Source organism: Pongo abelii, chromosome 5 (assembly GCF_028885655.2).
Source record: "Pongo abelii isolate AG06213 chromosome 5, NHGRI_mPonAbe1-v2.0_pri, whole genome shotgun sequence".
Classification (NCBI taxonomy): domain Eukaryota; kingdom Metazoa; phylum Chordata; class Mammalia; order Primates; family Hominidae; genus Pongo; species Pongo abelii.
The window spans coordinates 25,145,727-25,164,029 of NC_071990.2; the positions used below are offsets into that span (position 1 = coordinate 25,145,727).

Consider the following 18,303-nt stretch of genomic DNA (forward strand, 5'->3'; position numbering starts at 1 on the left):
ACATGACATTTCTAGGACGAGCTGCCACCGTAGCTGATTCTCACTTAGTGACACTCTTCACTCCTATCGCAGAGCTTACTCCTGCTGGTGATAAGAAGTGCTTTGAATGGATCTCAGTGAGAAACATTTTCTCATGGAGGGAACACACAGGGCTGGCTGCCTTTTCAGGCCTGAAGCCAACCAAGAAGCTCCTTTGGGCCAACAGGGTCTGTCCTTTGAGCTGGGCAAGACTTGGTGCCAGGCAGATGAGCCAGTCACTGGTAGATAGGGCAGGGTATGAGTGTCTCTAGTTCTTAAGCCCACTTCAAAATATTCTGGCCACCTTAGCTTGACATGAGTGACTAACATTCTACCACACGAATTCATCTCTTTGGATTGAAGACCTGTCTAATGCTAAAATGTAAACCTTCTGAGAGGGATCACACATTTTCTTGTTGCATTAACCAGACTCTTTTTGTATAAGCATAAACAGAATTTAATTGTCTCAATCATTATGGTAGATGGCTTGAAGCTCATGTAGATCAGGTGTCAAAACAATGTTGTCAGAAATCTTTTTTTCATTTGCCAACTCTGTTTTTCTCGGTTGGCTTCATTATCCGGGGACAATGATGGCCTCTGGTAACTTCTTACTCACTTAACAACCCAAAGGAAGGAGTGGCTCTTTCCCTGTCATTCCAGCCCAAATCTCAAGACTATGTCCCTTTGACTCAAATGCAGCCGTGTTGGTCTTCTATAAACCAACCACTGTGACACTAATGGATGAGGTCACAGTCCTGTGCCAACGGCTGGGGTGGAAAAGAAGGGTCAGCCCCACCCAAGCCACATATAATGAGAGTGGGAGGGGGAAGGAAAACTTCAGCTGCTCTTACCGTTAGAGGAGAAACTGGATATTAGGAAGGCAATACCAACACCTGTGCACACACTTAGCCGTTCTCATACCACCAAGGTAATAGCTAGCAGAGAGCAGCTCCCTACAAGAGGAGACATAGTAGAGATGGTAACAAGTCCAGAGCTTGGGGCACCTTACTAGGAAAGCAGGCAGGTTGGAGAATACTGCATTAGGGCTCCTTGAAGAGCTAAGGGGAACTCAGGGGCTCTGAGATTGAACAGTACATTCTTAGAAGTTAAGAAAAACTCTCAGACCAGGCCAGGTGTGGTGGCTCACGCCTGTAATCCCAGCACTTTGGGAGGCCGAGGTGGGCAAATCCTGAGGTCGGGAGTTCGAGACCAGCCTGATCAACATGGAGAAACTCCATCTCTACTAAAAATACAAAATTAGCTGAGCATGGTGGCACATGCCTGTATTCCTAGCTACTCGGGAAGCTGAGGCAGGAGAATCGCTTGAATCCAGGAGGCGGAGGTTGTGGAAAGTAGCAGGAAAATCCTAGGTAGCTTGACAAGTGTCAGGCAGGGGGCCAGCAATGCCACTCACAATTCACGCCCACAGGCTTCCCCCTGTGATAGTTTCAACCTCCATCCCTCTTTAACAGGAGCAAAATAGTGTATTCATGCTTTTCTGTATCATCCCCCAAAGATCCTTAGTCATGCTTGTGTGAATTGGTGCCCAGCAGGCACAATTTTGCTGGACTATTCCATGATCTCTTTTTTGTTGTTTTCACAAACAGATAATAGTATGACTAATGGGCAGCTGACATTTTCCAAGCACCATGTTATTAGAACCCCCTGAGAGCCAGCCTATTCTTCTGCTCTACAGATACAGGCACTCAGGCTTGGGGAAAGATGAAGTGATTTGCCAGCCTGTCAGTGGTGGGGCCAGGCTACTGACTCCAGTCATAGGGTTCCAGCCAACATCTTTAAACCTCATACCATAGCCAAGCATCTGAAGCCAGGAAGAATTGAGAAAGTATGGAGGGGAGAATTTCAAGGAGAAAACGTTGAGGTTTAAAGCAGTCTTCCATGAGGGGTAGGGGAAAAGTCCCAGTGTACAAGACATGGCTGTTGACAGTCTGTGAACAGGACCAAGGAGGGAGCGGACGATGAGAACATGCTGCTCGTTGTTTGCTAGAGATGATACCACTATGGGTAGAGTGGGCATATAATTGTTGGCCAAAACCAAGACCTTTTGAAAGCGAGAGGGCACTGTTAATAATTGTACTGGGAAGACTGCAATAAACCAAGACTGGTTTGGGCATACCAGAACACAGGGTCACTCTAACTAGGGCTACTAACAGTAGGGCTGGGATTGTTTTCTGATAGCAGTGATGGCTATGCATGGATTCATCCACAGCCCCTCCATCCATCATCCTTTTGGGGTTGCAGGATGGCTGGTGAGGAATGTATTAACTAGCCTTGGTCTTGGTAGCCCTGTGCTCTAACCAACAGAGTTTATTTCCAGACACAGTAGAGTCAGGGGACAAAAGATACAATTTCAATAATTAATTAACTTATTTAATTAAACCAACCATTAGCTAAGCAAGGCAGTATAGCAGAGTGGTTAGTGAATTTCACTTTGAGGTTTAGCTCTCAGTGATGTGACTCTGGGCACGATACTTAATTTCTATGAGTCTCAGTCTTCTGATCTGTAAAATAGGGAAAAGAACAAACACTATCTGAGCTTTTACTTTGTTTTGGGTGCTGGGCTAAGCACTTTATGTGGATTATTTAATATCATCATCACCTTATGAAGCAGGAACTATCATTATCTCCATTTTGCAGACCAGAGAATTAGAGCTCAGTGGGACAGAGTAACTTGCTTGAGGTCAGACCATCCATAAATACCAATTCTACAGGGGCTGTTTTTGGTGATTAAATGAGACAATGCTTATTAAAAGCTTAGCATATTCCACCTGATTAAATTGGTTAATTGTGGCCCCTTTTATGCGAAGTTCAATATTAGACCCTTTCTTTCTTTTTTTTTTTTTCTTTTTTTTTGAGACGGAGTCTCGCTCTGTCACCCAGGCTGGAGTGCAGTGGCGTGATCTTGGCTCACTGCAAGCTCCGCCTCCCAGGTTCACACCATTCTCCTGCCTCAGCCTCCCCAGTAGCTGGGACTACAGGCACACGCTGCCACGCCTGGCTAATTTTTGTATTTTTAGTAGAGACAGGGTTTTACTGTGTTAGCCAGGATGGTCTCGATCTCCTGACCTTGTGATCCGCCTGCCTCGGCCTCCCAAAGTGCTGGGATTACAGGCGTGAGCCACTGTGCCCGGCCTCCTTTTTTTTTTTTTTTTTTTTTTTGAGATGGAGTCTCACTCTGTTGCCTAGGCTGGAGTGCAATGGCACAATCTCGGCTCACTGCAACCTCCACCTCCCTGGTTCAAGTGATTCTCCTGCCTCAGCCTCTGGAGTAGCTAGGATTACAGGCATGTGCCACTATGCTCGGCTAATTTTTGTATTTTTAGTAGAGACAGGGTTTCACCATGTTAGGCTGGTCTCAAACTCCTGACCTCAGGTAATCCACCCGTCTTGGCCTCTCAAAGTGCTGGGATTACAGGCGTGGGCCACCACGCCCGGCCGTCATTATTTTTATTAAACATCCTTCCTTGGAAAAAGAGGATATATTATTGTGACTTATGCATATTGTCCAAAAATATGAGTCACACATCTGAAGTCTGATTGCACTGGGGCAGCCTGCAACATTCAAGGGTTTTTCTGATCCCTGTACTCTTGTGTCTTCTGTTGAGAACAGAGATGTGTATATTCATGTTAGCATGAGAAAATAGGTTTAAGCCACTTTTGGTAATTGAGATGAATGTTTCGTATAAAGGATGGCTAGCAGCCACAATGCCGGGTGGGGAGAAAATGGCCAAATAGTTAATATTTGAAATCAAATTACTTCAGATCTGAATTCTGGGCCCCCCACTGTTGTGGCTCTGGGCATGTTACTGAGCCTCCTTGAGCCTTCGTCTGTAAAATGGGTTGAATAATACATATCTTTCAGAGTTGCTATGAGGGTTAGACATAATATATGCAAAACAGTCACATAATAGACACTCAATAAACACTAGTCATTATGACTGTTAAAAAGCTTAGCATGGCCGGGTGTGGTGGCTCACGCCTGTAATCCCAGCACTTTTAGAGGCTGAGGCGGGTGGATCACTAGAGGTCAGGAGTTTGAGAACAGCCTGGCCAACATGGTGAAACCCTGTCTCTACTAAAAAATACAAAAATTAGCTGGGCATGGTGGCAGGCGTCTGTAAGCCCAACTACTCAGGAGGCTGAGGCAGGAGAATTGCTTGAACCTGGGAGGCGGAGGTTGCAGGGAGTCGAGATCACGCCATTGCACTCCAGCCTGGGTGACAAGAGTGAGACTCCATCTCAAAAAAAAAAAAAAAAAGCATAGCATATTGACTGAAAGCCAGTAGAAAGCCCAAATGTAAGTCCTTAATACTAATTTAACATTCAGTATTACTGTTTTCTTACATTTGTAATTTGGATACTTTGGATGATATTTCCAACCCACCACATGTCAGGAGAACCCTCTGAATGAAATCCTTTAATACTCTTTAATATCCTAAGAGAGGACAGCATTGTTGACATGACCCATCTCTGAAAGCCCCAAGAATCTGAAACATCCAGGCTGTTCTTGCTGCAGCTGGGAAAATAAAATATCCACATGTATACTTAAACCCAGACAGTTATTTAATTTTTTTTTTTAAGTGTCCTAAGTGGAGAAAAAGCAGCAGATACAGGATGGGGAGGGAGACAACCGTTGTTCAACCATCTGTCCCAATTCCTCCTAAACCAATGCTTGTGTTTTGGGAACTTATTTCCAGGCCTCCTGAGCCCTTCCCCTCCCACCTAGCCACTCTCATGTCTCCAGAAATGCCTTTAGCATTGCAAAGCACAGGTTTTATGGGCACACTGGGAGTACGCTACGAACTTGCAAAGGTCCTGGGGCCAGATGAAATCACCGGAACCACCTTCCCCTACACCCAGGCAGAGGGCATAGGAGAAACCTGCCTCATGTAGAGGAAGACACGAGTGGATTCATATGGATAATGTGACACTGGGCTGGCTAGTTAACTAGCTCTTTGAGCCTTAGTTTTTTCATTGACAACATTAAGATAACAAAATCTTTGTATCTTAAAAGAAACAATATATGTTGTATGCTTAACAAAGCACCTGATACATCATAAAAGTTGATAAATGCTAGCTGTTATTGCTAAGCATTAACTGAAAATGTCACTGTGTTAGGCAGTATGACCGCCAAATATAAGATGTAGTCTCTGACTTCCAGCGCTTGCAGAGGAGTCAACATTAACTCACCTTAAATGGCCAGCCATCAACTAGAGGCTCAGTTGTGTGGTGTGATGGGGGTTTGGAGAAGGAGAGGTGCAGGCTGGGGATGCCACGGAGGTAAGCATTGAGGATGGTGGAGGTCTTGACAGATGCAAAGAAAGAAGAAACTTAATGGGAGCTATAACTGGCTCAGAGGAAAGGAGTGCTGTGGAAATGGGGTGTGTGACACTCCAGAAGGAACAGGAGCTGCTGCTCACCTCACCTGATTTACTCTGTCTGACATCCAGGATCTTTTTTTTTTTTTTTTTTTTTTTGAGACAGGGTCTCGCTCTGTCTCCCAGGCTGGAGTGCAGTGGCGCGATCTCGGCTCACTGCAACCTCTGCCTCCCGGGTTCACGGCATTCTCCTTCCTCAGCCTCCCGAGTAGCTGGGACAGAGTTTCACCATGTTAGCCAGGATAGAGACCCAGGATCTTGTCTCAGTGGCAAGGCAGAGCCCCCTAAAGGAGTCATCTCATCAACCACCACCCAAGGGTTCTTCAAATCCTGAGCCTAGAAATACAGGCACAGGAATTGAAATCAAATCCACACTCTGGAATGAGAATCAGTTGTAGGTTTCCTTACAGTTACTTTGAACGTCATACATGATAAACTGTAAATGATACCATGAGTTTTTAGTATGAGTTGTTCATTTCCAATATAAATTGATGAAAACGCTTAGCTGAGTACGGCGATAAGAACGAGCTCTGCTCTGTTCTGATTTGTGTTTCTATTTATCTCTGGCTATCCAGTTCATACCTCCTCTGTGTCCAAAGTTATTCTTATTCTACAGGGGACTAAACTCGGATAAATGCTAAAACTAATCATGCATCAAAGAAAATTCTTCATTTTGGTGTGGCACTATAAGTTCAGAGTGTTTTTGCAATTATATCCCTAAGGATTTTTTACTTTCTGTAATAAGCTTTACAAAATATAAGCCCAGGATGAATTATTATCCCAGGAAGGATTTCTCCCTTTATTTGCCCAATTTTGTAGTACTGCTTTCTCCTTAATCTGGACACTTTTTCTCCAATTGCCTCTTTTCTGCCCCAAGTCACTAGTGAGAAATAAGAGTGAAGTTTGGTATTTTGTCCTCTTAATGGGAAAAGTCAATTCCAGATGGGACCCAACCAAGCTCAAAATAGTTCTCTTCTGGGCAGGAACACAAATGCTACATTTCCTAGGTAGTGTTATTGAAGCATGTCTGGCTTCATAAACACTTTGTAAGAAAAAAAAGTGTACAATGATAACATAATTATTATTAGGCATGTACCATTTTCAGAATTCACTGTAAGTTCTACAGAGATGCACCAGAGCTGTGGATACTTTAGCTGGTGGGGTTCGGGCAGCTGGGACTCACTGTTGCAGTGGTCACAAATGCCCTAATCATTGAGTCCCAAATGTCTAGTTGAACTTAATGCTTAATAACATCTATCTACCCAGAGGGCAACAAAATATTTGTTCCTGGCTTGCGAGGCCACTGATATTTTCTTTTTTTTTTTTCCGCAGAACTATTGGCCTGAGGCCCCTGGAAACATTGCTTCATTGCTTGGCCTTATAAGAATTTACTTGACCTATTTTGTGGAAGCACATTTACCCTGGTCTTAGAGGTTTTTCACGCAAAAGGGATAAATGAAAATTTTTACTGCTAAGTTTCATTCACCTGAGCCAATCACAGCTAGTGAAATGACCAGGTTGGTAAATGCTGTTTTAATGGAAACGGGCTCTCCATGGGTCCAGATTGGGTAGGTCCATGCCTCAAAAATGAAAAATTCTCTTTTTAGCTCCTTAGCTGGATTACTGGGCAGGGCTACCATTTTGTGAGTAGCAGATAATTATTAACACATGAGGCTCTCTCATTCGGACCGCACCCTTCAATGGCGTGATATCTGTGGTTACACAGAGCAGTCCAGTCCTCCCATCTTGGTTTTTTAATTATGTAAATGAAAGAACAAAACTACCCAACTCCCATCTGCCTACAGGCTGAGGCTGAGGAGGATCCTAAGACCCTACCCCCTACAAGATAGCATTTCAAAGTTAAGGGAGTCTAGCTTTTGTGTACTGAAGGGAATGTTCATTAAGAAATAAATGTCTTAGACCTAGGGCCCTTTCCTATTCCTGGTTGGCCTAAAGATGCATAATTTGAAGAAAAAAAAAAAAAAGCAGGGCTCGGGGGGTGGTTGGGGAGAAGTGACTTCAAAACACAAGAAGTAACATTGCTTTGCCTAACAAAGTGAAGTTTGAACTCCTCTGCTTGGCAAGTTAGGAAAATATCCCTTCCTTCCTAAAAATGGAGACAACTTTCTGGGAAAATAAACATTTATTGCTCAAAGGTCTGTGGGTTTAAGTCCACCTTCACCTGCATGTTTAGCCATGGGAGGATCTCTAAGACAACCATATTAAGAAGAGTGTACTTGCCTGCCCTGGATGTCAGGAGGCCTTGAAGTCCAAAGCCAGCAGGGCTCCCTCCCTCTCAGCCATGGACCCCGGGGTCTTGCAGTGATAAAGGTGGTGGCTGATTGCATCTAGATAAAGGTGGTGGCTGATTGCATCTATGAAGCCACTGAGGAATTATTAGTGTAAATATTTCATTTGGAAATGCACTGCCTAGGAACAGGCATGGTCCTAGGATGAGTTCCTTTGAGTGGAAGAGGTCTCCTAAATCTTGGGTGAAGAATGCCTGGGTGAGATAGGAAGGAGAGAGAATTTTTTTTTCCCTCTCCCTATAAAGAGGCCTGGATTTGAGAGCAGGAAAGAATGACTAGGAGTTGTGTGCATCCCAAGTCACCCTCCTGTGAAGGGAGCCTTAGAGATGGGTGTGGTGGGGCATGCTTATAGTCCCAGCTACTAGGGAGGGTGAGGTGGGAATATTGATAGAGCCCAGGAGTTCGATGCCAGCCTGGGAGACATAGTGAGATCTTCCATCTCATTCAGGAAGGAAGGGAAGGAAGGGAAGGGGAGGGGAGGAAGGCGAGGTGAGGGGAGGGGAGGAAGGCGAGGTGAGGGGAGGAAGGGGAGGAAGGAAGGAAGGAAGGTTTTTCACCAAAATAAGAGGAAGTCATACTTAGCATAAAACTTTAATTTTTAACCTTCTGCTCTGTAGTGTCCTTAATTACCCCAAAGCTTTGGTGAAGCGTGCCACACATCAGCCTGCAAGGCGGTGGGGTGAACAGGATGCTACAGTGTGGAGGGGGTGTCTGTGTGAAGACCCGAGGGAGAGCTTCCAAGGGACCACTGGGACCCCAAAGGAAGCCCCTCTCTTCCTAGATACATCAGATGAAACAGACTCTTGAAAAGGTGAAAGGCAGCCGCTTTGGTTACTCTGAAGTCCTCATGGGGTCCACAGCTACAGCTTTCAAAGGGGCAAAAAGGAACTAGTGCGCCGGCCGCGGGGGTTTGATGTGGTCCTCTTCCGCCACCTGTCGACAACATAGGCTCATTGCAGTTTCCTAATGTACCTACTTGCAACCGTTCAAGGTCGCATTTTCTTCATTCAAATTAAAATTGAGTCCACAGGGAAAATACTTATTCTTACAAATCTAGTTTAACTATTTTTTTGGTTCAACTAACCTTGATTTTTAGCTGTTAAAATAATAACATGGCCATGACAAGAAGGCAAAGTTCTGATATCTTTTTTCTTACATTTGGTTAATGCTTTAGAATATATGGAGGCACTGAATAAGGTTTTCGTTGTTTCTCAGAAAACATTATCACCTTAAAGGTGTTGAAGGCATTTTTGGAAAAGAAAGAGTGCACGAGTAACATTTGCAAACAGCAGAGTGGTAGTTTCTGCAGAATTAACATTGTGGAGCACCATGGGAAATATATGTTTAGGTAGAGCACAGAAGATGGTCCATGTTACATGGGCCTGTACATTCACTGGAAGACTGAGATGCATCAGAACAATTGTTCATGTCCTTTGATTCCATAACCCAATTTCAAGAATTTTCTTGCAAGAAAAGAATTTAAAAACATGAAAAATGTAATATGGATGATATTTTTCATAAGATTGTTTAATAGTCAGCAATTGAAGAAAAGTTGAAGCTTTGGCTCATTCAGAATATGGAATATTATAATTATTTTAACATGTAGTAATATGAAAACATGATGCCAAAGAAGATATAAAATATCTAAGTAAAAATAGAAATATTTAATAAAGCTGGAAAAGAATACTAAAAATATTATAACTGAGTTACAATGGTGGAGTTAAGGGGTTACAATGTTATATATACTAATGTTTTTGTTTTTCTAATTCCACAACAAATATAAAAGTGCTTTATAGTAATACATTTAAGTGATACAGAAGCATATAGAGTAAGAGGTAGAAGATCCCATTACCTTCCTGTCTTTCTTCTCCCTGTTAATAGATTGGTGTAAGTGCTTCACATCTTTGTCCTTAGAGTTACACACACACGCACATGCATGCACACTTACACCCACACATGCACATATACATTATATATTATTTACAGGCATACCTCAGAGTTATTGTGGGTTTGATTCCAGAGCCCCACAAGAAAACAAATATCTCAATAAAATGAGTCACACAAATTTTTTGGTTTCCCAGTGCATATAAAAGTTATGTTTATACTATACTATATAGTCCATTATATGTGCAAGAGCATTATGTCTAAAAACCAATTATATATATTAATTTAAAAAATGGTTCATTGCCAAAAAACATGCTAATGATCATCTGAGCCTTCAGCGAGTTGTAATCTTCTTGCTCATTGAGGGCCTTGCCTCAATGGTGGTAGTTGCTGAAGGCTAGGGTGGCTGGTGCAATTTCTTAAAATAAGACAGCAATGAAGTTTGCCACATCAATTGACTCTTCTTTTCACAGAGGATTTCTCTGTAGCATGTGATACTCTTTAATAGCCTTTTAATCACAGTAGAATTTCTTTCAAAATTAGAGTCAATCCTCTCGAATCCTGCCACTGTTTTATTAACTAAGTTTATGTTCTAAATCATTTGTTGTCATGTGGACAGTGTTTACGGCCTCTTCACCAGGAGTAGATTCCATCTCAAGAAACCATTTTCCTTGCTCATCCATAAGAAACAACTCCTCATCTGTTAAAGTTTTATCATGATATTGCAGCAAGTCAGTCACATCTTCAGGATTTACTACTAATTCTAGTTCTGTTGCTATTTCAACCACACCTGCAGTTACTTCATACACTGAAGTCTTGAACCCCTCAAAGTCATCCAAGAGAGTTGGAATCAACTTCTTCCAAACTCCTGTTAATGTTGATATTCTTACATCCTCCCCATGAATCAGAGATGTTCCTGGTAGCATCTAGAAAGGTGAATCCTTTCAGAAGGTTTTAAATTTACTTTGCCCAGGTCCATGAGAGGAATTACTATCAATGGCAGTTATGGCCTTATGAAATGTGTTTGTTAAATAATCAGGCTTAAAAGTTAAAATTACTTCTTGATCCATGGGCTGCAGAATGGATGTTGTGTTTGCAGGCATGAAACCTTAATCTCCTTGTATATCTCCATCACAGCACCCGAGTGACTTGGCACATTGTCAATTAACAATAATATTTGGAAAGAAATAATTTTTTTCTGAGTAGTAGGTCTCAACAGTGGGCTTAAAATATTTAGTAACGTATACTGAAAACAAGTGTGTTATCTGAAAACAGGCTTTGTTGTTCCATTGATAGAGGACAGGCAGAATAATGTGACATAATTCTTAAGGGCTCTAGGTTCTTAGAATGGTAAATGAGCATTAGTTCCAACTTAAAGTCACCAGCTGCATTAGCCCTGAGCAAAAGATTCACATTGTACTTTGAAGCCAGGCATTGACTTCTCCTCTCTAGCTATGAAAGTCCTAGTTGGCATCTTCTTCCAATAGAAGGCTGTTTCATCTATATTGAAAATCTATTGTTTAATATAGCCACTTTCATCAATGATCCTAACTAGATCTTCAGGATAACTTGCTATAGTTTCTACATCAGCACATACTGCTTCACCTTGCACTTTTTTTTTCAGCACAATTTTGTTTAATTTTTTTAATTTCAATAGGTTTTTGGGGAACAGGTGGTGTTTGATTACATGAATAAGTTCTTTAGTGGTTTCTGGGATTTTGGTGCACCCATTCACTTGAGCAGTGTACACTGTACCCAATGTGTAGTGTTTTGTCCCTCACCCTCCTCCCACCCTTTCCCTGAGTCTCCAAGGTCCATTTTATCGTTTTTATGCCTTTGCATTCTCATAGCTTAGCTCCCGCTTATAAGTGAGAGCATACGATGTTTGGTTTTCCATTCTTGAGTTACTTCACTTAGAATAATGGTCTCCAATTTCATCCAGGTTGCTGTGAATGCCACTATTTCATTTCTTTTTATTTTATTTTATTTTTTATTATACTTTAAGTTCTGTGGTACACGTGCAGAACCTGCAGGTCATGCCATAGTGGTTTGCTGCACCCATCAACCCATCATCTACATTAGGTATTTCTCCTAATGCTATCCCTCCCCTAGCCACCCATCCCACAACAGGCCCCAGTGTGTGATGTTCCCCTCCCTGTGTCCATATGTTCTCATTGTTCTACTCCCACTTATGAGTGAGAACATGTGGTGGTTGGTTTTCTGTTCTTGTGTTAGTTTGCTGAAAATGATGGTTTCCAGCTTCATCCATGTCACTGCAAAGGACATGAAATCATCATTTTTTTATGGCTGCATAGTATTCCATGGTGTATATGTGCCACGTTTTCTTTATCCAGTCTATCATTGATGGGGATTTGGGTTGGTTCCAAGCCTTTGCCATTGTGAACAGTGCTGCAATAAACATACGTGTGCATGTGTCTTTATAGTAGAATGATTTATAATCCTTTGTGTATATACCCAGTAATAGGATTGCTGGGTCAAACGGTATTTCTAGTTCTAGATCCTCAACCACAAAGGTTGAACTAATTCACACTCCCACCAACAGCGTAAAAGTGTTCCTATTTCTCTACATCCTCTCTAGCATCTGTTTTTTCCTGACGTTTTAATGATTGCCATTCTAACTGGCATGAGATAGTATCTCATTGTGGTTTTGATTTGCATTTCTCTAATGACCAGTGATAATGAGCTTTTTTTCATATGTTTGTGGGCCGCGTTAATGTCTTCTTTTGAGAAGTGTCTGTTCATATCCTTCACCCACTTTTTGATGGGGTTGTTTGTTTTTTTCTTGTAAATTTGTTTAAGTTCTTTGTAGATTCTGGATATTAGCCCTTTGTCAGATGGGTAGATTGTAAAAATTTTCTCCCATCCTGTAGGTTGCCTGTTCACTCTAATGGTAGTTTCTTTTGCTGTGCAGAAGCTCTTTAGTTTAATTAGATCTCATTTGTCAATTTTGGCTTTTGTTGCCGTTGCTTTTGGTGTTTTAGTCATGAAGTCTTTGCCCTTGCCTACATCCGGAATGATATTGCCTAGGTTTTCTTCTAGGGTTTTTATGGTTTTAGGTCCTATGTTTTAAGTCTTTAATCCATCTTGAGTTAATTTTTATATAAGGTGTGAGAAAGGGTCCACCTTGCACTTCTATGTTATGGAGACTGCTTCTTTCCTTAAACCTCGTGAACCAACTTCTGCTAGCTTCAAACTTTTCTTCTGCAACTTTCTCAGCTCTCTCAACCTTCATTGATTTAATAAAGTTAGGACTTTGCTCTGGATTAGGCTTTGGCTTAAGGGAATGTTGTGGCTGGGTTGATCTTCTATCCAGACCACTAGAAATTTCTCCATATCAGCAGTAAGGCTGTTCTGTTTTCTTATTTGTGTGTTCACTGGAGTAGCACTTTTAATTTCCTTCAAGAACTTTTCTTTTGCATTCATAACTTGCCTAACTCTTTGGTGCAAGAGGCCTAACTTTTGGCCTATCTTGGCTTTCAACATGCCTTCCTCACTAAACTTAATCATTTCTAGCTGTGGATTTAAAGTGAGAGACGTGTGACTCTTCCTTTCACTTGAATACTTACAGGCTATTGTAGGGATCTTAATTGGCCTAATTTCAATAGTCTCACATCTCAGGGAATAAAGAGGCCAGAGGGAAGAGACGAAGATGGAGGAATAGCATGTTGGTGGAGAAGTCAGAACACACACAGTATTTATTAAGTTTTCTGTCTTATAAGGGTTTGTGGTGCCCCAAAACAATTAGAATAGTAACATGAAAGATCACTGATCATAGATCACAATAGCAGATATAATAATAATGAAAACATTTGAAATATGAGAATTATCAAAATGTAACACAGAGACATGAAGTGAGCCCCTGGTGCTGGGAAAATGGCTCGATAAACTTGCTCAGTGCACAGTTGCCACAAACCTTCAATTCACACACACTCACAAAATGTAGTATCTGTGAAGTACAATAAAGCATAATAAAACAAATTGTGCCTGTAAAGTGCTATTTAAATATAAGTGATATTTTTATAACTTGGTTCTTTTTTAAAAAAAATGTGCATTGTACATCTTTCTGGATCAATAAACATAGAGCTACCTCATTGTTTTTAACTACTACATATTAATATAATGTGATTTACTCTAATATATTTATTTCTTAATTGATAGATGCTTATTTCTTCTAAGCTCTAAAATGATACATAATCTTGCCAGTGCCCTCTCTTGTACATTTATCTCAGTGCATCATATTAGTAAATTAAGCTTTTTTTCATTTATTCATTGGCCATTTGCATTTCCTTAATTTTCTCTTAACTCCTGGGTTCAAGTGATCCTCTCATCTTAGGCTCCCGAGTAGCTAGGATTACAGGCCTGCACCACCATGCTTGGTTAGTTTTTTTTTTTTTTTTGTCAGGTTTTCTTTCAAAGCAAAATTTTGTTCCATGAAAAAAGACGGCCAGTGTAGTTCATGGCTCAATAACGTAGGCTCCTTCCCTCGGGACAGCCATCACACTTGAGTACGGAGCAGAAGTGCTGTGCTCACTCTTCCTATAAAACATGTACTCAAGACCCTTACTAAATTTATACATTTAATAAAAATCAGTGCTTTCTTTTTTTTTTTTTTTTTTTTTAGATGTAGTCTTGCTCTGTCCCCCAGGCTGGAGTGCAGTGGCGCGGTCTCGGCTCACTGCAAGCTCCGCCTCCCAGGTTCAGGCCATTCTCCTGCCTCAGCCTCCTGAGTAGCTGGGACTACAGGCGCCCACCACCATGCCCGGCTAATTTTTTGTATTTTTAGTAGAGACGGCGTTTCACTGTGTTAGCCAGGATGGCCTCGATCTCCTGACCTCGTGATCCACCTGCCTCGGCCTCCCAAAGTGCTGGGATTACAGGCGTGAGCCACCGCGCCCGGCAAAATCAGTGCTTTTTCTTGCATCATCATAGATGTTAAATAAAACAAACTTTTTTTTTTTTTTTTTTTAAACTGTAAGCACCTAATACAATGACCGTTAGCATGGTTTGATGCCTGTACCTCCGTCCAGAAAAAGGTGTCAGCACTTATACACACTACAATGTAAGGGTCAACAAGTGGAGGAAATGGCAAAAAAATTTAGTATTATTTTGAAAATAGTTCTGAACTCAAGGACTTTGTAAAAGGGTCTTGGGGACCTCCATGGGTCTGCGATCATCACTTTAAAGAATTGCTTCAGGCTGGGCGTGGTGGCTTATGCCTGTAATCCCAGCACTTTGAGGGGCCGAGGCGGGTGGATCACAAGGTCAGGAGTTTGAGACCAGCCTGACCAACATGGTGAAACCCTGTGTCTACTAAAAATACAAAAGCCGGGCATGGTGGCAGGTGCTTATAATCCCAGCTACTCAGGAGGCTGAGGCAGGAGAATCACTTGAGCCCGGGAGGCGGAGCTTGCAGTGAGCCGAGATTAGGCCAGTGCACTCCAGCCTGGGCAACAGAGTGAGACTCCATCTCAAAAAAAAAAAAAAAAGAATTGCTTCAGTGGAGAATTCCGTGGTATGAATATACCACAATTTAATCTTCTGACGGGTATTTGGGGGTGCTTCCAGGTTTCTATTAGAAAAAGGGATGCTACAAACATTCTTACAGATAACGCGTTTTTGTGAATACATGTGTACATTTTTGTTGGGTATATACTGATGAAGGGGATTATGGAGTCATAGATTACATGTATGTTCACTTTAGGGGTGCCTAATGATTAACCAAAGGGATTATACTAATTTATACTCCCACCAGCAGAGTATGAGACTTTCTATGACTCCACATCCTCAGCGACACTTGAAGTTGCCTTTTTCATGTTAGCCATTCTGGTAGATGGGTAGCGGTGTCTCAGTGGAGTTTTAATTTGCCTTTCCCCAATGAGTAGTTAATTTGAGCATCTTTTCAAAGCTTCTTTTGTGAGTGGTTCAAAATTTTCTATTACTATATTATTGGTCTTTTAAATTTGTAAGAGCCACTCTGTGGCTTACCTTTTTATTCCCTTAATATCATTCTTAGTGAATAGGTTAATAGTAGCTTATGAATAGGTTATTATGAGCTTAATAGGTTATTTTGAAATTTACATATCATAAAATTTACTCTTTTAGATGTACAGTGCTATGAGTTTTGTCAAATGCATAGAGTTGTGTATCCTCCACCACCATCAAGATACAGAACGGTTCCATCCCCCGCAAAATTTTACTCATGCTGCTCCTTCATAGTAACTGCCTGTCCCTCCCACTAAACTCTGGCAACCACTGATTTGTTCTCCATCTATATATTTGTATTTTGAGCCTGGCTTTTTTCATGTGGTGTAACGCATTCAAGATTCATTCACGTTGCATGTGTCAATAGTTTATTCCTTTTAATTATGAAATAGTATGCCATTGTATAGATGCACTACCTTTTGTTTAGCCATGAGCCAGTTGACAGGTATTTTAATTGTTTCCAGTTTAGGAGTAATTCTGAATCAAGCTGCTGCAAACATTAAGTTTTTTGTGAACATATTTCCATTTCTCTTGGGTAAACAGCTGAGAGTGAGCCATGAATAGAGTTTATTGTAGTCTAATTGTTCAATTTTTTTCTCTTGATGGTTAGTGCTTCTTTGTGTTCTGTTTAAGAAATCTTGTCAGCAAGGTCACAAAGATATTTCCTTATATCATCATCTAGAAGTTTTATTGTTTTGCTTTTCACATTTAGATCTATAATTCACCTCACACTGATTCCTTGTTTCTGTTATAACATAGGTGTCAAGGCTCCCAGCATATGATATCCGATTCAACTAGCACATTTATTTAAAAGACTGCACCTTCTCCACTGATCTGCAGTACCATCTTTGTCTTAAAGGAAATCTCCATGTTTGCCCGAGTTTTTGTGCTTTCCATTATGTTATATTGACCTATTTGTCTCCCTTGAGCCACTACCCTACTGTCAAATTACTAAGTTTTGTTATCCGGTAGAACATACACCATCTTCTTCTACTCCTCCCTCTCCACCTCCTTCTCTCGTTCTTCCTGTCCTCCTTATTCCTCATCTTCTTTAAAGAGTGCCTTGGTTACTCTTGAAATTTTCTATTGCTGTGTAAATTTTAGAAACTGCCTCTCAATTTCCATAAAACAAATACCTGTTGAAAGGCTTAAAACTTTTTGGGTAAATTTGACATTTAAAAAATATTGAGTCTTGGCAGGCCATGGTGGTCCACACCTGTAATCCCAGTACTTTGCGAGGCCGAGGCGGGCAGATCACCTGAGGTCAACAGTTCGAGACCAGCTTTGCCAACATGGTGAAACCCCGTCTCCATTAAATATACAAAAATTATCTGGGTGTGGTGGCGGGTACCTATAATCCCAGCTACTCAGGAGGCTGAGGCAGGAGAACTGCTTGAAGCCTGGAGGTGGAGGTTGCAGAGAGCTGAGATCGGGCCACTGTACTCCAGCCTGGGTGGCAGAGCAAGACTCTGTCTCAAAACAAAAGAAAAAAAAAATTGAGTCTTCCAGTTTATTAGCATGACATGTCCGTCTATTATGTCTTTGATATTTAGGTTTTATCTCAATATTGTTTTGTAGTTTTTGTTTAGAGATAGTGCACATACTTTATTAGATTTATTCCTAGGTATTTGATATTTTGATGCTGTTATAAAAGATATCTTTAAAATTTTATTTTCTGTTGATCACTGATATTAGTTTTTTTCTGTATATTGACCTTATATCAGAAACCTTGCTAAACATTATTTCTACTTATCTGTAGAACGTTTTGAATTTTCTGTGTTCACAAGAATATTGTCTGCAACTAATCTTTCTTCTAATAATTACACTTCATATTTCTTGCCTTATTGCACTGACTAGAATTTTCATTATATTGCAAAGAAGTGTTGATGGCTGTTCTCCTTGAAATACTGCCAATCTGGGAAGGTTTAAACATCTCACTGCTAAAATATTTGCTGTAGTGTTTCTTTCTTTCTTTCGGAGAAAGATCTTTTCTATTCCTAGTTACTATGAATTTCTTTATTCACTGAAGTTCACAAATGGCTATTAAAGCATTTATCAAATTTTTTTGTATATAAATTGACATAATCCTATACAATTTCTTCTATAAGCAGGGTCTCACTCTGTTGCCCAGGCTGAGTGCAGTGGCACGACCGTGTCTCACTGAAGCCTCCACCTCCTGGGCTCAAGTGATCTTCCTGCTCAGCCTTCTGAGTAGCTGAGATTACAGGTGCATGCCATGATGCACAGGTAATTAATTTAAAAAAATTTTTTTTGTAGAGTGTTACTATGTTGCCCAGGCTGGTCTGAAATTGCTGTTCTCAAACTCCTGCTCTCAAGTGATCCTCCCACCTCATCCTCCCAAAGTGCTGGGATTACAGGCATGAGCCACATGCCTGGACTAAAATTTCTCCTTTATTCAGTTAATGTAGTGGATTTTCACATGGTGAAACTAACTTTGCATTGAGACTAAAGCCAACTGAGTTGTAATAAATTTTCCTTTTTATAAATTGCTAGGTTGGATTTGTTGATACTTTGTTTGGAATCTTGCATTTATAATCATTTCTGAAATTGTCCTGAAATTTTTGTTTCCCCACATGCTCTTGTCACGTGTTGGTGTCAATATTTTTGCTTCAAAAAACAAGTTAGGGGGCCAGGTGTGGTGGCAGCATCCAAGAGCTAGCAGCTTCCCT

The 18,303-nt window shown here is 41.1% G+C and overlaps 1 protein-coding gene across 1 annotated transcript in view; it reads right to left on the reverse strand.

The window, feature by feature from the left end:
- The window catches only part of CMAH (cytidine monophosphate-N-acetylneuraminic acid hydroxylase), a 377,256-nt gene that overhangs the window by 231,287 nt on the left and 127,666 nt on the right, over positions 1 to 18,303 (reverse strand). The window lies entirely within an intron of this gene.